Source organism: Fukomys damarensis, unplaced genomic scaffold (assembly GCF_012274545.1).
Source record: "Fukomys damarensis isolate Sample0158 unplaced genomic scaffold, DMR_v1.0_HiC HiC_scaffold_38, whole genome shotgun sequence".
Taxonomy (NCBI): domain Eukaryota; kingdom Metazoa; phylum Chordata; class Mammalia; order Rodentia; family Bathyergidae; genus Fukomys; species Fukomys damarensis.
In genome coordinates, this window is record NW_022900950.1 from 22,166,351 (window position 1) to 22,191,240 (window position 24,890).

A 24,890-nucleotide genomic window follows, 5' to 3' on the forward strand; every position below is an offset into this window, starting at 1 on the left:
GGTCTAAGAGGTGAGGTCTGAAAACCTGAGCAGCCTCAGGTGAAGTCCCAGCCCTGTTTGCATCATCTGTGGAATGAAAAAATCAATCAGGATGCTCCTAGCATCTGGAATGAACCTTCTCTGCCTTAAATATTAGCTCTAAAATATACAATATGCTATGTGTATTACGAAGCCATTTGTTAAATTTTCAGGTTGAAAGAAAGCTGAGAACTTTAAGCAGACTCACTTAGACCTTTCATTTAAAAATTCAGTGTATAGACTTGGATGCTGATTCTTTACCCCTAAACTGCATTATTCACCCCAGCGGTCCAGCTCTTCTAGATTTTTAAAAATATTTGCTCTCATGCCATCATATAGCAGTCATATACTGCCCTCTTCTGGCTGAAAATCAAAGCACAACTTTTCTCAGTTCAGTAGTATTTTCTAAAATTTATATGTTTCTTTTGCTCTATTTTTCTGTACATTTGCTTTGTAGTACCTGTTCCAAAAGTTTTTAATATTTAGTTATTTTTTAATTTTAAAGATAAATGTGTTCTACTGATGATGTAGGCATTCACCCACTTTACAACTTTGTTTTTGCGGGGGTACCAGGGACTGAACTCAGGACCTTGAGCTTGCAAGGCAGGCAGTGGAACCACAGAGCTATATCCTCAGCCATCTTATTTTAATAAATAAGCTTTCTTTCAATAATAAATAAGCTTTCTTTCTTTCTGGTAAAATTCAGACTCTATTTTTTTTAATTAACAAAATTAACCAGCTCACCATGTTTAACATTGTTCCTTAAAAAGGGCAAATTTCCCCAGAACCACAAAAAATAAAAATAAAAATAGAAAGGACAAATGTTATTTATATACTTCACATTTGAGCTGATGCCTGCATATACTTGTGGAAGTTATGAAAATGGTGTGTGTGGCTCCTAAAAGGAACAAATACATTGTTTTTTTTGTTTTGTTTTGTTTTGCCATGTCTGCTCTCGTAAATTGCATACGTTCCCATGCTTAATTGTATCTCTTATTACAAAAGGGTTAAGAGATATGATATAAATCCAAAAAATAGAGTCTATTCCTAAGATCAAATAATTATGATTTGAAGAATTCAATGGTTTTTATCAAACGTCATCATTTAGAAGAGTAAGAATCACCTCTTCCTGTTAGTGGCCTGAGATGTCCTGTGAAAATAGTTTGCTAATTGATCCTGAGAACCCTACAAAATTGTGCAAATCAAGAAGCTCAATTTTTTGTTCCCTTTAAGAATACCCGTGAAACTGCCCAGGCAGGCCATAAGAGGTGTGCATACCTGAAAGGCCACCAAGTGTCTGAAGAATGTTACTTTAAAGAGGAAACATGTGCCATTCTGGCATTACAGTGGCAGAGTTGGGAGGTGTGCCCAGGCCAAACAGTGGGGCTGGACCCAGGGTTGATGTTCCAAAAAGAGTTCTGAATATTTGCTTCACGTGCTTAAAAATGCAGAGAGCAATGCTGAACTTAAGGGTTTATACATAGATTCTCTGGTCATTGAGCATATTCAGGTGAGCAAAGCACCCAAGATGCACCCCTATACTTACAAAGCTCATGGCCAGAGCAACCATACATGAGCTCCCCTGGCCACACTGAGGTGATCCTTACTGAAAGGAACAAATTGTGCCTAAACCACAGGAGGAGGTTCCAGAAGAAAAAGATATCCCAGAAGAAACAATAATTTATGGCACAGGAACAGATTAAGCATAAAATAAATGCAAATAAAAGCTAGAAAAGAACAATATGTACCTACACTTAGCTCCATGTCAGAATCACTTATGTTTGTGGTAGGAAGAGTAAATTTTCCCCAATGGTGAAATAGTATTCTTCAGGTATGTTAGGTCCCTTTCATTGCCTTGTTTCTGGGAGACTATAACATTTCTCATCCCAACCTGGACATTTTTGAGGCTCTTAGCATTAATAATGAAATCATTAGTCTCTGAGAATGATTTGAAATTTTTACAAAGATAAGACAATTTCAGAGGTTGTGTATTGATTTTAGAAAAGACTCATTATTACTGAGTGGTCTGGGGGATAGAGTTCCCTGCTAGATAAAATGGCCCTAACCCCACATCCTAAATAGCTCTTCCCTGCAGATAATAAATCACTCTGGGGAAACAAAGCCCCAACTGTCCCACCACAAAGCTCTCCCACTTCTAGTCCTTCCCAAGAGACTGAAGCTGCCAATGGTTTTATTTGTTTGTTTTTTGTATTTTTGGTACCGGGGATTGAACTCGGGTCCTTGCGCTTGCAAGGCAGGCCACCAAACTGCTGAGCTAAATCCCTGGCCCTGCCAATGGTTTTAAACTTCACCTCTGGCTGCAACCAAATATGTACCTCCACTGTGTCCCCTGTTATGACCCCTTGCTCATATAAACCCTCCCACAGCCAGTCCCTTCCCACTGTTCTTGTCATTGTCTGAAAGAGCCCAGAACTCCATCCTCTACAACTTGTCCCCCTAATAAAAGCCTAGTTTGGGGCTTTGTGTCTCCAGCTCAATTCCCATCCTCTCACTGGGATGCCAGCCAGAACTGAACCCATTGCAGGTGACACACAAGTTAGGTCATTGTATTTATTTTACAGAGTGTATTTATTGGAAAAACAAATTATCACTAAATTTCTATTTCTTGCTTTCTCTTTCAATAGTTTTCTTCAACTCCAGTATACATTTTCTGTTAGTTGGTAAATATAAATTGGCTTAAGCCTTATTCTTTCTGTTCTTAGAGCCTGGATAGGCTGTTCTCAAATCCTGGACAATTATGTAACATTTCTGTGCCTCAGTACTCTTATCCATAAAGGGGAATAATAATAATGCCTAACTAAGGGAATACTTACAAGGATTAGAGAGCTCATAATTAATGAATATGTAGGCCAAATCTAGAACAGTACCTGGAACATAGTAAATATTTTTATTAAAACTAATTAGCATACGGCCAGGGATTTAGCTCAGTGGTGAAACAAATAAAAAAACAGAAAAAGAGAAATTCTGTAAATAGTCTGAAACCTATGAAATGTTAAGGAAATACAGAATAACCACTGCCTTTGCTTCTGTAATTTGCTTTGCTTTGCTAGTTTCTTAGGACAACAATACCAGAGATTTCATCATTAACTACAAAGTGTAAAGGCACATAGCCCCAGTTTAAAACTTCATAAGATTAACAGATACCAGAGGTGCTTAGCTGCATCCCCAGGGTGAGATCAGTTGTTCAAACCAAGACAACAGTCACCATACCCTAAGCCCTAAACTTTCTGTAAACCATATGACTTAAAGGAGTTAAGATGAAAGGATTGTCACCAGTTCTGCTTTCCTAACCTGGACTCCCACACTTGTGGGCTAGAAATAGATAACTAGGTGAAGCCTAAAGATAAACATCCTAACCACAAAGAAGATGCTATACTTGGGTTAAAATTAAACTGTCTTGTGCCCATGATTTGTGATGGGAACCGAGAGAACTGAAATGTCTTATTGAACTACATAAAATGAGGTTATGATTGTAAAACTCCTATAAAAGGCAGCTTGTAATCCAGCACAAGGTCAGTCATATGGCACAGCTCTTGGTGCAGGCCAACCCTTTGCTAGCAAAGTAAATATTTTTGTTTTACACAATTCTGCATCTCCGTGTATGACTTGCCACTAGATCTGCAACCAAAACCAACTAATTAGTTTCAGGGATCAAATAATAATGTTTTTGAAATTTTGAAAAGATTTGAGAATTTCTGGAGTTATGTGTTCACTTCACAGAATCAACTTGTGGGATGCAGCCTCTAGGATCCTGCTTTCCTGGTGTATCCTCCCCTCCCATCCCCTCTACTGTGGGTTGACAAAGTGACTCATCTCTAATGAACAGAAAAAACAGGAAAAGTGTTATAAGGTCACTTCAGAAATTAAGTTATATAAAGACTGAATTTTATTCTGCTCTTGCTCCCTTATTCTTTCCCTTGGATCTGTTTCTCTGAGAGAAACAGGATGCCATGTTGTGAGCAGCTATAAAGAAAGCTCATGTGGCAACAAACTGGTATCTCTGGCCAACAGTTAGGGAAGAACTGAAGCTTAACAGTAGCCATCAGGGACAGGCCCTTGAGAAAGTCAGTGCAGAAGATAAGAACACATCAAAACTGTGGCTAAAGGCACATCTGAAAAAGGACAGGCCTTGAGATTAAAATCACAGTGGCCAGACTTACATACTTCCATAAGAGATGAATGGAAACTTGAGATCATACTGTAATTGATACCACCCAGCCTATTAAGTCCAGATATGTATCAGACACTGGATGTTTGACAAGAACACCTGGGCCCAATCCTTCCCGTAAATGTGCCAGAATTAGAAGTCATAGATAAAGCACAGTTATTGATATCAGCCATATAGCCTTACTACATGCCCCACTTCCATTGGATCAATATTAGCTAAGCCGACATACTTGTAATCTCACTGATTAATTGTAGTTGGACTTACATTGTACCCATATCATAACTTTACAGTATAAATTTCCCCTGGCAAAAGGCCTTGGTGGCAATGCACTAAGGAGCTCTTCTGTCTCTCGGAAGCTATTCCTGTTCTCCAATAAACCTTTTCTACTTTTAACATTCTTTGTCCTATGGAATTCATTTTTCGATTTCAGGAGACGTGAACTCAGCACATCTGACATCTAGCAGGTTTGGAGTTATAGTTCTCCTATACTTATAGGGGAACTATACTTATCTTACTAGCAAGTAGTAATTGGAAGATATTAAAAAATAAAAATGTAAACAGAAAAATGAAATTTCTTTTAACTTCAAATAAAAAATCTCAGTAGTCTATATCTGTTCATAAATAAAGTCATTAGAATTTTTAAATTAAAAATAACTCAAGTCATGCTCTAAAACGAGGAAATGTTTGATTACAAATCTAGCCTTGAGAGAAACTCAAATTAGGCAAGATATTTTGGGTCTAAGAATAACTTTAAAGCTTCAAGTCAGTTTTACCACTTGATGGAGCTATAATGTCAGATAGCTCTTAAAAATTTATATTTATGTGAAAATAATACTTTGATAAATGTAGGTAAAATGTGCATTCCCAATAAATATTTAGAAGTGTTCTAAAGATTACTCTGAACACTCGCCATGTAATTTTTGTAACACATGACAGAGAAAACCACCAAGGTCACCATAGGAAAAGGACAAGGCTGCTGAATTTTTAGGGTGACTATTTAAACTTGATAATTGGGTTTGCTATGATTTGAAGGTGCTCCCTCCAAAACCTATGTTCAAATAATGCACACCGTGGTGGTATTAAGGAGTGGGGCCTTTTGAGAAGTGATTAGGTCACAAAGGCAAAAATTAGGGATTTTAAAACACACTGGAAGGAAATAGTTTAGGATGTTTAGGCTTTCCATCCATTTCTGTGTGGCAATGCATTAAAAGCAACCATTTAGAAGCAGTTACAAGGGCTTGAATAGACATAGAAGCTGTTGGAACCTTGACCTTGGACTTCTTAGCTCCCAAACCTGTGAGAAAATAAAGTTGTTTTTTCAAAATAAACTCCTCAGTATGTTATATTTTCTTATAGCACCAATACTGGACTAAGACTGTGTGCCAGTAGGTATCTAAATGATCGCTGAGAATGGGACATATTTCCCTCCATCCTCTTTGTGTTATTCTCCCTTGGCAAGAGTTGATCAATTACTCCTGCCAACATGTCAAATTCACTTCTTGCCTTCTGGTCACTTGATGGTGAAGTCTCTAAAAGAGAATCATGAATTATAAAGCTCAGTGAATGGGCTGGGGATTTAGCTCAGTTATGATGCCACCTGACTCACAAGTGCAACGTCCCAAGTTCAATTCCCAGTACAAAAAAAAAAAAAGCTCAGTGAGGCTCTTACTTTATAACTTGGTGGTAATATTTTCCTCTTGAGGGAGGAGAGCCTAGGTCATATGGGTGGGAAGTGTGTGTTCACCAAATGAGGCATTAACAATGAGGATGGGTGGAGTTGATCCTGTTTCTACCCTTTAGTTTCTGGATTCCTGTGTTGTACTTATTGGGCACACATTATCATATAAACTGAATTAAAACAGACACTATAAGCAAGAGAAATAGTGTCATTTTAAAATATCATTACCAAACTGCCACTTTAGTTTTGCCTGTTTCCTGTCAAAAACAGTTTTCTCATTTTAAAGAAAAAAAATACTAGCACATAAAAATTGTGCATATTTATGGAGCACCATATGTTTTGCACAAGTATGTAGTATATAATGTTCAAATCAAGTTGAGCATGCCTATGTACTCAAACACATTCTTTGTTATGAAAATATTCAAAACCTTTTCTTCTACCTTTTTGAAATATGTTATACATTATTGTTATGTATAGTCATCCTGTACTAATATAGCACTGGCACTTATTTTTCTTGTCCAATTGTCACTTGACACCTGTTAACGAAACTTTTCCCATCTCTTCTCAATCTCTGGTAATCACCACTTGACCCTCAACTTGTACAAGTTCGATGAGTGAGATTTCTGTGCCTGGCTTATTTCACTTAATATAGTGGCCTCTAGTTCCATCTATGTTGTCCCAAATAACAAGATTTCACCTATTTATGGCCAAATAGAATGTCATTGTGTATTTATACCACATTTAAAAAATCTATCCATCAGTAGACAGATATTTACATTGCCCTGCCTGGGAAGCAGCTTTTGAATGGTGCAGTATGTAATACGATCAGTAACAAATAGGCTGTGGGCCACTGTTTCTTTGCTATAAAGTGGGTCTTTTCATTTGACATAATATTATGTGGAATCTTTTAGTGATGGTTCTTCTGTTTTATAGGCCTTAGGACAGTGATGCTTGCTAAAGTATCATGGAGAGAAAACAAAATTCCATAACCGCAATATGTGTCTAATGTTATCAAGATGAATTACTGAGACAAAAAAAAAGAATCACTGTCTTTTCCAAGATAGAAGGAAGTAAATATATTAATCAGGCTGCCAAGTGACCAGTTGGTCTCGAGGGATGGTACCATACACATTGCTCAAAAACAGTCCCTGTTTTTAGCAGATTGAATAGCTCATGCCTTGAGCAGACAAGAGCCACAGTTGTTGGCATCCACAGCCTCCATCTCCATTAATATTTGTGCTTCTATTACGCATTCATTCTGCCAGCACTGAGGTGGCTAGTGACAGAAGCTGGCTGCGTCAACTGGTCATTTAGTTTGGTTTATTTGGTTGGCTATGGCCTCTCTCATGGTGGAAAATCTCTGGTGGGTGTTAACATGTTATATGAAACCATAAACTTTCAAGATATCGATTCTATTGAAGAAAGTGTTTGCAACAGAATAAAAGAATGGGAAGATAGAAACTCAAATATAGAAGATAATATTGCAGTCAGTGACCATGAAAAGAGAGGTCTCTTAAAAACAGTAGGGGATCATGAGAAATAAGTCCAACAACTGCTAGATGATACAAAGAAAAATAACGTAAGACTGATAGGAATCCATGAAGTAGCAGGAGAAAATACAAATGGATAAAGAAGATGTGGTTTTTCTGTAAAATAGAATACTACTCAGCCATAAAGATGAGAAATTAGATTCATTCGTAGGAAAATGGATACATATTGAGGATATACTCCTAAGTGAAATAAATAAGTCACACGTGTAAATACCAAATAGTTTCTCTGGTGTGAATAAACTATAATAGTACATAAGATCCTAATGAGATAATTGACAATGTGAAATAGGAAAAAAAGGGCTAAAGATATAGGGAGAGTGGGAAGGGTAGGAGAAAGGTAATAAGGGAAAGAAAAAAAATAGGATAAAATGAAAAAATGGAAATAAAATGTTTGTAAATGGGGAAGGGAGGAGGGGGTGAAAGGAGGACAGGGACAAGGGGAAAAAATGAGAATTGAGACCTGTCATGTAAAGGTACAAGATCTCAATGATGAATGTAACTGTACTGTATATCTAAAATGTACCAATAAAATCAGTGAGAAAAAAAAAGACAAAGTAGGAAGAAAGTCATTGGTTAGAACTCTTCAATATTCAGATATATAAGTTGTCCCCTTAAATTCAATTTATTTCAAGTCAAACAAAACAAACTTCAACAAAACAAATGTGCAGCATACAAACATTTATACTTCTAAAGTGGGCATTTTTCTTAGTTTCAAACTTTAGAAACATCTTCTCTTTTTCTACCTCTTAACTTTGCACCAACACTTTTAGCCTTTCTTAGAAAGATAGCTGAAACTCACTCACTAGATTCTGCTTCTATCTCTGCGTTTTAATCTTTAACTTTGGATTTATTCTCTGTGGTCTGTTTCCACGCCTGACTTCTAGTTCACTCTCTAATTTCTAACCCAATTATTGGAATAATGTCCCAACTTTGCCTTCCCTTTTGAAACAAGCCTATATAGTGCTGCTGGATTAATTTTTCTGAAAATTCATTTTCATTGCCTCACTATTTGGTTAAAGACTATAAAAATAATAAGAAAAGACACTTGTTAATACCCTTAGAAAAATTTTAAAAGTCCAAATTAAGATAACATATTTGCAATGAATTGGAGGGATTAGTGTCTAAACTAGCTAATACATGATGTATGCTTGCATCTCAATAAGAAAAAGTAAAATGATAAAATATCACCAGCATTCACACCCCAAAACAATAAAAGACATGCAGAAATATGGAAATTGAAAATAAAATGCAAATTTAATATAACTCATATTATAAATCTCTGATCGAAATTAGAAAGGATAGCAATATCTCTATACTAATGGAGAAATGAACACATCTCAGTTAAATGCAAACTGATGCTTTCTTTTGTTTGTTTTAGTTTTTGAGACAGGGTCTTGCTCAGGTTGGTCTTGAACTTGCAGCAATCCTCCTGACTCAGCCTCCCAAGCCTAGTATTACAGATATATGCCACCGTACCTGGCTACTTAATTAAAATAGAAAAAATACCTATGCTCTTTGATACGGGTTACACATTTTCAGAAACTGATCCAAAGGAAATAGTTTTATACTTGTCCAAATATGTATCTATAAAGATGTTGGCCGAAAAATATTTAAAATAAAACATCTGAGAAAAACAAATAAGAAACTAGTTTGAGAAGTTGTACAATCTTTATGTGACAGAATACGATGTGCCATCATCAAAATGATGTAGTGGAATATTGTATACTGGAAATACCGATACTGTCATAGTGTTACTCAACAACTATTATGAACAGTATGAAGTAATTTTTAAAGAAATTAATATACATAAATTGAAAATGAATCAAATGTTATACCCAAGGTGTTAACTGTAGTTTTCTGTAGGTGGTGGAAACATGAACACTCTTATTAACTCAAAAATTCTACAAATTAAAAATATGGTTATTCTGCAATATGAACTATTTCATATAAAATGAGCAGCATTTTGAATTGTAGTAATAAATGACTGCCATTCTATGTTAAAGGAACACTTGAGGATTGAGACTCCCAGATCTCATATACAGGTGCCCCAGGGGGTCAAGCCTCCCCATTTTCCTCTCATCCCTCACAACATACCTGGGTTGTTGAATCAATGAAACTCACAGACACTGGAGGATCTAGCATAGTGGACGGTTACTGATGTACACTGGCTACTCACTGCTTCAGGATTTGGATCCATGGCTTTCTTCAACATGCAATTTTCAGGAGGATGTACATGACTAGATTTCCTTCTATTCTACCAAAGCAATTATATTAAAAGATATAATATTTTTGTGAACTAAAACATGAAACATATATGTCACATAAAATATATGGACAGTGAATCAGTACAGGTTAGGGTGAGATTTCAATGACTGAAAAAGGATTTCTTTTTAGTGTGTACCATATGCTAGATGCCTTCTGTGACTTCCTTGAAGATACATTTCCTTACTATGCACTATATATAGAAAAGACTTTAGCTAATTTAGCAGAAATAATAAAGGAAATTAAATATCTCCTAGACTTTCTGGAAGAGTTGGAAAACCAGAGTTGAATGCTGCAGTGACAGCTTAGATACAAATTCTGAGACGTTAAAAAGCATAAAGGAAATTATTATTAATGGCATCATGATGAACTGCAAATACATTAGAAAAGATAATCAGTATTCCCTCTCACTTTCACATGGTGATTTTCATCCAAGTTAATGGCAATCCCAGGAGCTTGGAAGAAACATGTCTTTCACATTTGCTGACACTTAATGATTAGACTAATTTTATAAATTACAAGGTGCCCCTAAAATTGTTAATCAATTAATAGGGTAGGTTAGATTATACTATTTGCTCACAATTATTTTTTCAATCACCACTCTTGTTATGCTTCCTCTTGGGCAGGGAATTTATTCTTGCCTCTTTGACATCACATTAGCCATCTGACTAGATTTTGCCAATGCAGAATTAGTGGATGTGATATACCTGTTCAAATAGAAGCTTTAAAATCCTTTCCTGTGTTACCTCTGTCCCACCTAATCAGATGTTCTCTGCCATGTTAGCAGAGGATGACGCTATGGTTAGGGTTTGGATGTCCCCTAAAACCCCATGTGATCAGAGGTAACTGAAACTGGAATATGTGATGCTGGGATGCAGGGTGTGTGATTACTAAACCACTACACATCGCTGGGGTTTTAGTTCAGTGCACCATGCCTACCTTGCAAGTGCAAGGTCCTGAGTTAGCTCTCCAGTACCAAAATAAAATAAAATAAATCACTACATATGAGTGAGTGGTTTAGCATTGCCCTAATCCCAGTAGTCTGGATGGGATAAAGGAGGCAGGAAGACAAGGTGAAGGACTCGTGTTGCCTTTGTTACCTTGGGTGTGCCATATTGTTTCTCCTCTACAATCCCTGTTTTGGAGCCAGCAGGCTATGAACTGAAACCTCTACCCCTTTAACTTTTGGTGCTGGGTATTTTGTCTCAGCAGTGAGAGAAAAGTAACTAACACAGAAAATGTCACAGATGTGGCCCTTTAGAAGAGGTCCAGAAGTTTATAGGACTCAGAAGTTGGTCTGAGCCCACAGGGGCCCAGCGGAGCACATCCTTCAGTTAAGTTACAATAAATACGTGGAAAGCCAATGGAATTTGTTTGCTTGTTGCCACAGTAAAAGCTGACTAATATACAGGTGAAAACAATTTTTATTTTTATTAGTACATATTTGCAGTTCATAATGATTACGTTCATCATAGGAAGTTATACATGTACATAATGCACCTTCTTTTTTTCCCTCTTTATTCCCTCCCTCCATCTCTTGGTCCCTTTCTTTTTTGCAAAAGATCTATCTCCCTATTTCCTATCATCTATCTTTTATTCTGTACTTTAATTTATTCATATTTTGGGTGTTATAGTTTATACCCAGATGTCCTCGCGAAGACTCATGCACTCATCTGGGGCTTTCTGGATCATAGGGGCGTGATACTCATCAGTAGATTAGCTCAGTGATGACTTTAGAGCTAACTGTGATGTTGGCAGGTGAAGCCTGGTAGGAGGAGGTGGGTCACTGGGGGTGTGGCCTGGAAAGGTCTGTACCCTCCCTCTTTCCTTAATCCTTCTTTGCTTCCTGCTGCTGCGCCATGAGCTTTCTCCTCCGCCATTCTGCCCTGCCTTGAGCCAGTGGACTATGGACTGAAATCTCTACAAACTATGAACTAAAATGAACTTTCTTCCTTCAACTTGTGGGTATTATATGTCTCCATGAAAAAGGAAGTAACTAAGACATTGGGTTTCTCATATAAGAGAAATCATATTATATTTAAGTTTCTGTGTCTGATTTATTTCACTTAACTTTGTGTTCTCAAGGAGCATCCATTTTCCTGCAAAAGGTTCAAGTGTATCCTTCTTTATGGTAGACCAGTATTCCCCAAAACAGAATACGCTTTTAAAAGTTTCTCAATTAGTAATTAGTGACAAGAAAAATTCTTGTAATTAAAAGCTCCCTATTGGGCCGAGATTTAGCTCAGTGATTCTAGCACCTGTCTCGAAAGTGCAAGGACCAGAGTTCTATCCCTGGTAGTGGAAGAAAAAAAAAGGTCTCTATTGAGTTAATTTTGCTTCTAAATATCCCCATTAATTCATTTATCCTTTAAAAAAAGACTTTCCATCAAAAGAAGTATATGCCATAAGAAGTATACTCTTGGTCTAATAAAAGAAAGTATACAGCATACATAACACCTTTTATATAATGTATAAACATTTTTAGAGAATTTTCATGGTTGTGTATTATAACTCTTCGCTAATCTTAACCAATTTCTGATGCAAATAAAAATTGAATATAAAATCAGAAATGACAATAATTGGAAAGGACCTGCTCAAAACAGTTGTAAAATTTTTATGATCTAAACTCTGGAATTATTACTAGGCATACTTAAATATAAGCAGTTTTTTAAAAAAAATATCAACACAGGTAAGAAGTGCTTACTATATATTTGAGTTCTTTCAAAGTCTTTCTTATTGCTGGCCCTCTCTCACTTTACTTAATTATTTGTCAAGGGTGTTTGGAAGAGATACTTTAACCTAAAATCACATCTCTCAATGCTAATATTGACTGATTGAAGGGTGACAAAGCAAGAAAAATCTTTAGTACAGACTTTTTTATTCCTCTGGGTCCATGATTTTATAATTGCAAGCAAGTATGGAGTTATAAACAAGGCTTTTAAAAATTTACTTCAAAAGCAAAGCAGCAAGAGGTTTTGTTAGAAAGATCATGGACACATGTCCATAGGACAATGAACAAACAAGCACTTATGTTTTAAATACTTTCAGGATACATTTTTCAAAGAGAACATACACAGATCTAATAGTACTTATCTCAACAGTATAGACCAAGAGAAAAATGAGGTGCTCTGGACATGAGTATTATGGAACTTCACACAAGGATATTTAGTTGATGATGAAATATACTTCAGAAGATACATATAGTGAGGTTGAATAAAATCATATCAGTGTAGGAGCTGGTGATTTAGCTCAGTGGTTCCGCTGCCCACCTCACAAGCGCAAGGTCCGGAATTCGATCCCTGGTATCCCCCTGCAAATCAGTATATTATCAGTGTTTATTTCTCTCTTAATAAGAACATAATGTAATAATGTCTACTTGTAAAAACGTGTTTATAGCTTACTAATTGTTCATGTGATAATGTTACTTTTTAAATCTTTCTTTTGGATCTTTACCTTGAAAAATGGATATGGACTCAGTAGAAATGCTAGTATCTAACCACCCCCCCGCCCGGGACTATTTTCCTTCAGTATTTACTACTATTAATTCTTTATCCTTTCCACATCCAAAATCAGTTTACTCATTTACTAATTCATTAATAAATGTAGAATGTAATTTTCAATAGGATATCTCTCCTAACTTGAGAAGTCTAAAGCTCCCATGGACAGGCAGAGGTTTTGTTTTATTATTTTAGCGTTGGGATTACTTTTGCTTTGTAATGAAGTGACTGGAATTCAAGAGTGAAAGGGTGAACTATCACCTCAGATTCTGACTAACCCTTTGCTAATGAGGAAATTGAGCCAATTAAGCAGGCAATGATTTGACTGCTGTCATTGGTAAAAGGAGGCTTAATTGGTTTCCTTTAACTCTCTCATTTTAAAACAGAACCCTCATTAAAACAGGAAGAGTCACAGACTAGGGATTTAGCTCAGTGGTTCCTCCGCTTGCCTCTCAAATGCGCGGTGCAGAGCTCAATCTCCCTTACCAAAACAAAAACAAAAAAGCAAGAAAGTCATGTTTCTTTAAAAACGGCAAAAAAGATACCTTTTGAGATTCTTTCACATTTTTAAATTTGATACTATAGGCTGACATTTACTGATAAGAAAAGACACTTTTTTAAAAAGCTTTAGTTTTTCGACAATTTTTTACCATGAAAAAATTTTAAAGTTGGATAGTTTTGCAAGTTCACTTGACTTCCATTTTACTTCTGATATCTTTTCCTGAGCAATCAATTAACAACCCAGGCAAGTCCCTTGTTTCTTCACATCTGTGAAAGATGCAATGTAATTTGTCTCACAAATGGTTCTACAGCTTTGCTCTTTGAAATGTGATCTAGAATCTTACCTAAATACACACTTTGTGGCCATACTTCAGATCCTGAATTAGAATCTGCATTTTAAATGCAGCTCAGGAGGATACATTTGGCAGGACGGTCCTCATGGGATATGTTGGTGTTGTTCTCCTCTTGTGCAATTTCTAGACTTCTGTCCCTACCTGCACTTTAGAATCACTTGGAGAAGTTTCGCAGATCCCAGTCCTGGTGCTCTCTGGTCACAGAACAGCATACATTAGATTATCTGTAGGTGAGTCCAGGAATCGGTACATTTGTAAGGGTCTCCAAGAGATTCCTATGAACAGCCAAGGCTGAAAACCTACGAAGCGTATCAGAATCATCTGGTAGGCTTCTTCAAACACTTCAACTCCATTGCCCAGTTTCTGATTTGAGATGTAATGGGTGGGTGTCTAAGATGCTGCATTTTGAACAACATCCAAAAATAAGAACTGAGATATATTAAGTAAAGGCACAAATTCCCAATAATGAATGTCAGCGTACTGAACAACTGCTGCTGTTGCTCCTCTTGTGACCATGCTTTGAGAACTACTAATTTGGAGGGTGTGACTCAAATGCAAATTTAAGAAGTCTCTGCCTAGAACAAATGTCCTATTACTCTATTTCCAACATATTTCTTTCTAGTATATTTTGATGAATTCAGTATTCATACCCCATCTAAAGCCTTGAACTGCTTTACTCTAAAACCTGTGTTTATATTTTACTCCAGAAATGCAATCAGACCTGCATTATAGATTTTTTTCCCCAGCACCCAGAGCAGATTTTGTTTTGTACTGGAGAAACAACTTGGGACCTTGCATTTCGAGGCAGGCAGCGGCACCACTGAGCTAAATCCCCGGCCCCAGAACAGTTCAGTTTTAAAAGTCAGACTTTCTACTAGGTAGATATACCTGAACATGACATAAGAGCTCTTGAAAATGTGCTCCTCTTTCTAGATTTTATTTATTATTTTTTTTTACTGACATCACCATTTACCCAAATTATCTAATTTGTTACAGGCTGCCCTTATCTATGTTTCAATCTTCTCTCTTACCTATGTCTGCTATATAAATCAGTCTGATATTTCTGTGAAACATTGTTAATTATACCTGCTGGTCTCCCTGATAACAGCAATCAGCTCAGTCTGACTCCTCTTGTTGCTCCTCCCCTGTCTGGTCTTCACCTAGTCAGGCATTACCGAAGTGCTGCGTCAGTCAGCTTTTCCTCCCTGTGACAATTGATTCTATTCTATTCTATTTATTTGTTTATCTCCAGTCTGAAATAAATAATTTAAAAGAGAAAATAATTTATTTTGAATCATGGTTTTAGAGGTTTCAGTCAATGTTCAGCTGACGCTAATGTTTTGTTTTGTTTTTGTTTTTTTTATTAAAAATGTTGGTACATTTTGGTATACAATGCAGTTATATCCATCACTGGGACCTTGTACATTTACATAATGTATCTTGGTTCTTATTTTTTCCCCATTCCCCTGCCATCCCTTCATACTGCTGTAAAATATTTTAATGCGAAGTGATTAAATTTGGGTGCAAAAATAATATAATCAAAATGATATAAATTTCTTTAAAAAGGAAGGCCAAGTCAGAAGCATAAATTATAAAAAGCACTAAAATGCACTCGTAATTTTAAACAACAAATATTCATTTTAATCAGTATTCATCATTAGATTTTCAAGGGCTAATTTCTGTAAACAGTAAGTTTCATATGTCTTTTGTTTGTTTTCTTTCCAATACACTGAAGTTTTTTTTTTAAGAAATTAGTTTGTCTTGGAAAATTTAATCCCTTATTAAACTGCCTTATAAGTAAGAGAAATTAAGAAAACTCCTATTTTGTTTTGTTTTCCTGCTGTGCAGGAGATTGAACCCAGGGCCTTCACACTGAGCTACATCTCTAACCCTGTTTTATTTCTGAGATAGGGTCTTGCTAAGCTGTGTAGGCTGGACTTGAACTTGAGATTCTTCTGCCTCAGCTCTCCAGAGTGCTAGGGTTACAGGCATGCACCATCATCACACCTGGCTCATTTTTATTTGAAGCTATTTTGGTTTTTTGTTTGATAAAATTAAAATCAAGTGTATCATAAAATTATGTAAAGTTATAAAAGGCCAAATGAAATATTCCAGCTGTTCAATTTTAATTATTTAGCTTCACCATTGCTGTGAGAAAAAGTGAGATGTGGTTCCCAGCATTAACTACCAAAATTGATCTAACATAAAGCTTTAATTATGTTATTTTTAAGATAGAAAACTTAATATATAAATGTAATGAACAAACCTGCATAAATATAACTGAAACAAAGTCCTTTGGAGGACAATAACCATTTCTGTGAATTTTAAATGTTTTAGTGAATGAAACTACATGTCTAATCAGTGATAGTTTTAAAAGATACTTGTCTCTTTTTCTAAGAAACACACTATTCAGTCAGGATTTAGACTTCCTGATGTTCAAATGAAGTGTGTGTTGTGTGTTTTGTGTGTGTGGGGGGGTGTTGGGGATCAAACCAAGGGCTTCACGTATGTTAGGTAGTTGCCCTGCCACTGAGCTGCATACAGTATATCCCTTCTAGAGCTGAACTTTTATGAGATGGTCAAATGGTAGGTATGGTGTGTTATTATCAAGTCAACATTCTCAGCAATCAGATACTTTTTACATTCATTTGGGTAAATGAAATTTGATTTTTGCTTTTATTATTACATGTTTGCAGTATATAACAATTACATTCATTGTAGGTGATTGGTACAAGTGCATAACACATTTCAACTCCCTTCTTCTCCTCCCCCTTAATTTTTCCAGCATCAGATTCATTTATTAATCTTATAAGACTTTACAAAATTGACTCTTGTTTTTAAGACCTTCCCAAAATGTACATGCATGTGCACACACCCACATAGATATAAGTACACACACAGGACTTCAGAATGACAGAATGTAGTTTGTGCTATAAACCATATCACTATTCTTCAGTGTACATGCTGAGACTTTGTTTATCTAAGTTATCTTTTATTCTTTTTTGTGGAGGGGGTACTGGGGATCAAACTCAGGACCTTGCACTTGTGAAGAAGGCAGCTGCACCACTGAGTTAAATTCCCAGGCCTTCTATTAATTATCTTTTTAAAATTAATTAATTTATTGGTACATTTAAGGTACTTATCATTGGAAATTTGCAACTTTACATAATCCATCTTGGTTCTTATTTTTTTTCCCCATTCCCCTGCCCTCACTTCAACCTCTCCACCCTATCCTATCTACAAAGAATTTGCATTCTTTCCTTTTCTTTTCATTTTTCTTTTCCCCTACTCTTCCCATTTCCCCTTTCCCTTTGTACCTTTTCTTTCTATTTCACATTATCTATTTTACCTTTTAGTCCTAATTTACACTTTCAGTTTCTCACACTACAGAAACTATTTGGTATTTAAACATATGCATTCTATTTATTTCACTTAAGAATATCACCTCAGTGTGGATCCATTTAGCTATAAATGTCTGCAGTTTCTCATTCTTTATGGAAGAGCAGTACTCTTTTATTAAAATTTTTTTTCTTTATCCAATGTCCTGTTGATGGGAAATTGGGCTGCTTCCAAGTTTTAGCTATCATGAATTGTGCTGTTATGAAGATGGGTGCACATATATCACTGTGGAATGAGTCTTTTAATTCTTTGGGGCAGATACCCAGCAGGGGGAGAGCAGGGTCTAATGGAACCTCCGATTCCTAGTTCTTTGAGGTATCTCCATACTGATCTCCACCATGGCTGCTCCAGTCTACACTCCCACCAGCAGTGGAGCAGGTTTTCTCTTTCCCTACAGCCCCACCAGCATTTGTCATTGGATTGATTCATGGTAGCAGCCATTCTTTCTGGGGTGAGGTGGAATCTCAGTGCTGTTTTCATTTGAAGCTCTCAAATAACCAGTGATGTTGAACAGTTTTTCATATGTTTATTTGTTATTTCTATTTCTTTGTTTGAAGAATATCTGTTCAATTCAGATATGCCCATTTTTGGATTGGGTCTCTAAATTTGGGAGCTCTTATTTTTTTAAAACTCTTTATATAAGTCTGGGGATTTAGCTCAGAGGTTTTGCTTCCTGCCTCGCTAATACAAGGGCTTGAGTTCAATCTCTGCTACCAAAACAAACAAACAAACAAACAAATAAATAAATAAATAAAAAGTTATTTATATATTCTAGATAGTAGAGCTTTGTCTGAGGGAAGGCTGGTGAATAGGTTTCCCACATTGTGAATTGTCTCTTCATACTATTGGTTGTTTCGCTTGCTGTGCAGAAGCTTTTTAATAAGAAGAGATCCCACTTGTTTATTATTTGTGCTAGTTCAACTGAGGTTTTGTTCATAAAATCTTTTCCTACACCATTGTCTTTAAGAGTTCTACCCAACCTCTCTTCCAGGTGGCTTAGTATCTCTGTTTTAATATTTAGATCTTTAATCCATTTTCATTTTAATTTAGTGCATGCTCAGAGATATAGGTGTAGTTTTAATCTTTGGCAAGTTGAAACCCAGCTTTTCCAGAACCATTTATTAAAGAGGCTATCTTTCTTCCAGTGAGGGTGTTTGCCTCCTTTGTCAAAGATAGGGTGACTGACTGTGCCTGGAGTTGTTTCTGCATCTTCTAATCTGTTCCACTGGTCCTCAGATCTGTTTCTTTGCGTACCATGCTACTTTTACCACAGTAGATTTGTAGTATAGCTTCAAGTCATGGATTGTGGTGCCTTGAGTTTATTGCCTAGCATTGCTTTTGCTATTGCAGGTCTCTTCTTGTTCTAAACGAATTTTTGTATTGCTTTCTCAAGGTCTGTGAGGTATTCTCCTGGGATTTCTATTGGGATTGAAGCTATATAGCAGTTTGGGAAGTATGGCCGTTTTCACTGTGTAGACTCCTCTTACTCAGGAGAAGCGGGTACCTTTCCATTTTCTGATATCCTCATCAATCTCTTCTTTCAGAGTGTTGCCGTTTTCAGAGTAGAGGTCTTTGATTTCCTTCCTTAGGTGGATTCCTAGGTATTTCAATATTTTGAATGCCATTGTGAAAGGAACTGTTTGTCCCACTTTTCTCAGTGAATCAGTTTTTCATGTCCAGGAAATCTATTGATTTTTTTTTTTTGTGTTGACCTTATATTCAGCTACTTTACTGAATTTGGTTATGAAGTCTAGAAGCCTTTTGGTGGAGTTCAAGTGGTCTTCTAAATAAGAGTATGTCATCTGCAAATAATGACAATTTGACTTCTTCATTCCTATCTTATTCTTTTTATTTCTTTCTCTTGCCTAACGGCTGTGGTTAATGTTTCCAAAACTATATTGAACATGAGTGGTGATAGTGGAAATCCTTGTCTTGTTCCTGATTTTAGTGTGAAGGATTTCAGTTTTTGACCATTTAGTATGATACTGGCTCTTGGTTTTTCATAGATGGCTTTTATAAGATTGAGATAGACACTATTCCAATTTTTTTGGAGATTTTTGTCATAAATGTGTGTTGGATTTTGTCAAATGCTTTCTCTGCATCTATTGAAATGACCATATGGATTTTGTCCTTGGCTTTATTAATATAGTATATTACATTTATTGATTTGCTCATGTTGAACCATCCCTGAATCCATGGGATGAATCCCACTTGGTCAGGGTGTATGATCTTTTTGATGATCTGCATTCTATTTGTGAGTAACTTATTAAAGATTTTTGCATCTATGTTCATTAGTGAGATTGGCCTATAGTTCTCTTTTTTGATTGGGTCTTTCTCTGCTTTGGGGATCAAGGTGATGCTTGCTTCCTGGAATGAATGTGGCAGTATTGCTTCCTTTTCAATTTCATTGAAGAGTTTGAACAGGAGTGGCAGTAGTTCCTTTCAAAACGTCTTGTAGAATTCATCAGTTGAAGCCATCAGGGCCTCGACGTTTCTTGGTAAGTTTTTTATGTTTTCAATTTCATTGATTGATATTTGGTTGTTTAGAATTTTTCAGTCAACTTTGTTCAACTTTGGTAATTCATACATATCTAGGAATCTATCAATTTCTTAATTTTCCATCTTATTAGTGTATAGGTTCTTGAAGTAGGTATTGATAATGCTCTGGATTTCTGCTGGGTCTGTTGTAATTTCACCCTTTTCATTCCTAATTGCATTGATTTGGGCCTTTTCTTTCCTTTTCTTGGTAAAGTTGCCTAAGGGTTTGTCAATTTTATCTTTTCAAAGAACCAACTCTTGGCTTCATTGATTTTTTTTATTGTTGTCTTAGTCTTCATTGCATTAATTTCTTCCCTGATTTTTATAATTTCCTCCCTTGTATGAGCTTTGGGTTTGACCTGCTCTTCTTTTTCTAGAAATTTGAGGTTCAGCATCAGATTGAATAATTGAGCTTTTTCTGTTTTCCTAATATCTATTTGCTGCTATGAATTAACCTTGTAAGAATGCTTTCATTGTGTTCCATAGATTCTGATATGTTGTACTGTCGTTGTCATTTAATTGTAGGAACTGATTTCTTCTTTAATCCCTCTGTGACTCATTGGTTATTCAGAAGTATGTTGTTGAATTTCCATGTGTTTATGAAATTCCTGTGGTTTCTTTTGCAACTTCAATTCCTTTGCACTTACTTAAACATTCTATGAGTGAGTATGTGGTAATTTTGGAGAATGATCTATGTTCAGCTGGAAAGAATGTGTATTCTGATTTTGTAGGGTGGAACACTCTGTAAACATCTGTTCAGTTCATTTGTTTAAGAGTTTGATTGAGGTCTATTCTTTCATTGCTTATTTTTTGTCTGGTTGGTCAATCTATTTGTGACAGTGAGGTATTGAGGTCCCCCACTACTATTATGTTATGGTTATGTGATTTTCATGTGTTTTAGTATTTATTTTATATGGCTGGGCACACTTTTATTTGGTTCATATGTGTTTATGATTGTCATCTCTTCAACTTAATTGTTCCCTGTAGTGTCCTTCTTTGTCTCTCTTAATCAGTTTTGATTTGAAATCCACTAGATCTGCATTTTTTTTTTTTTTGGTTCCTTTTGCACAGAGTATTGTTTTCCTCACTTTAACTTTCAGTCTATGAGTTCCTTTTTGAATTAAGTGTATTTCTTGTATGCAGCATATTGTTGGATCTTGCTTCTTGACCCTTTCTGCCAGTATATTTCTTTTGATTGGTGAATTGAGAACATTAACATTGATGGCCATAGGTGGCATGTACTGACATTCTTGTCATGACTTTTCTTTTTGTCAGATTCTCCACCTTTGCATTTAGTTTTTTGTAATGCCTGATGGGTTCACTCTGCTGGGCTTCCTGGGCTTGTGATCTTCATTGTATTTTCCTAGGATATTGTTTAAAATTTTTGGGTGTGCTGGGTTAGTTTTCATGAAATTCCTAAGGGTTCTTTTGTCATGAATGTATCTTGTTTCTCCATCAATTTTGAAAGGTAGTTTTTCAGGTTACATCAATGTAGGTTGGAGATTGTTTTCCTTTAGGGCTTGCAATGCTCTTCTTGCCTTATGGATTTGTGTTGAGAAGTCTTCTGTGTTTCTGATGGGCCTTCCTTTGTATGTGATTCCCCCCTCCCTCTGGCTATGTAGAATTTTGTTCTTCTGTTGGGTTTCTGGAATCTTAAGTATTATATGCCTATGTGTAGATTTTTTTTATGATGATGGCTAGTTGGAGTTCTATAAACCTCAGTTATCTGTATGTCAAGTTTTTTAACCCTATTTGGGAAGTTTTCTGCCATTATTTCAGAGAACAGTTTTTTTTTGTTTTTTTTTTAATGTGGTCTGCACTCTCTCCTGTTCCTTCATTGACTCCAATCAGTCTTATACTATTTTTCTTTGAATCATCTAGCAACTGCTGGATTGACCTTTCATGGTCCCAAACTATTTTTAAGAGATTTTTAGTTTCCTGGTCACTAATCGCAATCTTATCTTCTATATCTGAAATTCTATCCACATGGGCTTGATTTGCTTCATAAACTTTCAATGGTGTTTTTAAACTCCCGGAAATCTGTTTGCATGTGTTTTATAGATTCCATTTGTTTCCTATGTGGGTATTCCATCATATTTCTCAGCTCCTCTATTTTTTTTTATCTGTGTCCACTCTAGATTTATTAATCACGTCTTGTACTATGGGCACAATCTCTGCTGTTATCTGAGAAATTATTTCTTATTTCATTTTTCCCAGATCCTCTTTTGTTGCCAGTTCAGGGAATCCAGGTTGTTGAATATCAGATTTTTCCATCTCATTTCCCTTTGTGGTTGCCTTAGGTGATCTGAAAGTCTGGTTTGAGGATTTGTTTCTGTGTCTTCTCATTTCAACATATGCAGCCTGCTATGCCTTTGTTGAGGGAACTTTTTGCTCACTCAGTGGTCTTCAATTCTCAGAAGCCTTTACTTTGCTGCTCCCTGGTACACCAATTCCTGAATTTAGAATGGTAGCCTTCTATATTCTTGAGCTGACCTGTTGTGTGGGTGGGCTTCTGACTGGGGCCTGCACACACTTGGGATGATAGCTAGGTGTGACTTTCACTGGGACCCATGTGTAGCTGTTATCTGGGAGGGCATTTGGCTGGGGGCTGTGTATCCCATTTCCTGTTGTCTGTGTAGGCTTCTGGCTAGGGTCTTCAGGACTTATCAGTGGTATGTAGTGAACCTCTGACTGTTGTTTGTGTGTCTGTATACTTCTTTTCCAGGTGCACCCTTGGCTGTGGCCGATGGTATGGTGGGAATCTGGATGAAGCTTGCAGGCCTGTGCAGCTCTTTCCTAGGTGGGCTGTGTGGCTTGGGCATGTGTGCCACACCACTAGGGTCAGGGAGGGGCCCTAGTTGGGACCCCTGCTGGAGCCAGGTGACTCTAGTCTACACAGCTGTTTTCCAGGATGTGTGTGTACTTACTGATGGTACGCAGGATCTATCTAAATTATCTTTATCTGCTAAAGTCATATGTCATGATCTTCCCAAGAAAATTCTATTAATAAATATTTAAGTTTTTACGGTGGGTTACAGTACATTAGAGGTATTGTATTATTTTTTCTGGGAGCTTTTACAATCCTTTAGAAAAATATAGCTGAGGTGCTATTAGTCATTAACTAGAGTATCTGTGAAGTCACAATGCAAGGATCAGCCCTCTACCAGGAGTGAGAAAGTAGAATAAGAGTTTGAAATTAATCAACTAAAAAGTTTTGGCATCTGAGTATGAATTCATCTGAACTAAAAAAAAATTTTTTTTGTAAGTGATATTTATTTAAAGAAGTCAACAGGAACAGGAAGTAGTGCAGCCACCTTTGGTTTCTCTGAGTGTGGGAGCAGGCCCGCAGAAGAGGCCAAACCATCACTAAGGAAGCTTTGCAGTGTCCTCTGGAAAGGCTAGAGGCTGTTGTTTCCAGCTCAGGAAGAACCTTCATGGATTAGTAAGTTATCTCCTCCACACCAAACTCCTGTCCTCTGGTCACCCAGCAACTCAGAAATGATGCCAGAAGCTCCATTTCATTCAGGAATTCAAGGGATTCTATTCTGCTCACTTCAGCTCAGGGCAGCCTGCTGTACAACTCCATTGTGTCCACCTTGGAAGCCATTTCTCACCCATTCACCAGGAGCCATTCTCTCTGTGACTCTAATGAATTGCAGCTTTTCACACCTGCCAGGTGACACTGTCATCTCCAAAGGTTTTCAATCAGAAACCTATCATCCATATTTACCTGTTCATAGTTTATGAACATGGCTGTCTCAAAGCTGTCAGCTGCCCACTGTACGATATTTGGTGACTGCTCCAGAGTCATATAAATCAGCTCACATTCAATTATCAAGAGTGTTGGCAGCTATGTATTCATGTTACATTTCTTTAGTTTCTCTTTCAGTTCAGGTAGGTCTCAGATATCTGCTCCTATAGTGGCATATCTCTTTGAATCAGAATGTACCCATTCATCTGAAGTATGTCCTCTGAATGTAGCTCTACAATGGGTTTGGCTAGAGCAGGCTTGTTTGGGATGTGCAACTTTTGTCCTTTAACTTCTAGAAGGCTGTATCCATCCCAGCCCCAAGGCTGAGAGTCCGATAATGACATTCTCTCTTCCAAAGGAAAGCTTTTGTGAGCTGGCTAATACCCTGGACTCAGGCAAAATATCCTTGGTTGATTTCATGTCTCTCCCTCTCTTTAGGCAGTCTCATGAGGTGTTTGATGTAGGGAACGTGCCAGTAGCCATGCTGACTGCATACCTCTTGGAAATAGAAGTATCTTTGCAGGTGCCATGCATGCCCTTCTGGTCCTTGGTGTGGCTGGCAGAGGAAGGGGCAGCAAAAGGAGACGGCTCCCTCTGTGTAGCGGCCATGGGCATGGAGGTTGCTGGGTGTTGTGCCCACTGGGGACAGGGAAACTGTGTCCACAGGCAAAGGTGAGGGAAAAGCCACAGAGAACTGGGTGAGGGGCCTGGGCACCACCAGCTCAGCGGCACCACTCAGTGACATGGCCCCTGTGGGTTCCTCAGCAACCTTCTGTTGAACTAATTTTTTTTGAAGCAAAACATTTATTGGTACATTTCAGATATACACAATAATAATATTCATAGGGAATTTGCACCTGTACCTGATATATCCTACCATTTCCTTTCTTCTCATTGCGTCTCTCCCCTTGACCCCTCCATATACAGGAGCTTTGTTTCCATTTTCCCTTCTGTTTTCACTTTTCTTAAATTTCAAAGTAGAGTGTTTCTGTTTTTATTTCATCAGCTGTGCTACACAGGCGCTAGCTGCATGTGGCCATTTAACATAAATTTACAGGATTTTTTTTTTTTTTTTGGTACATGTGTCCTTTTGCTTGAGAGGCAGGTGGTGGAACCACTGAGCTAAATCCCGGCCCCATTTAACATAAATTTAA

At 36.9% G+C, this 24,890-nt stretch overlaps 2 pseudogenes; one reads left to right on the top strand and one right to left on the bottom strand.

The window, feature by feature from the left end:
• Positions 1 to 1,163: 1,163 nt before the first annotated feature.
• Positions 1,164 to 1,721, top strand: LOC109118348 (annotated as a pseudogene).
• A 21,703-nt stretch (positions 1,722 to 23,424) lies between these two features.
• LOC104868852 lies at positions 23,425 to 24,345 on the bottom strand (annotated as a pseudogene).
• Between the last annotated feature and the right edge of the window lie 545 nt (positions 24,346 to 24,890).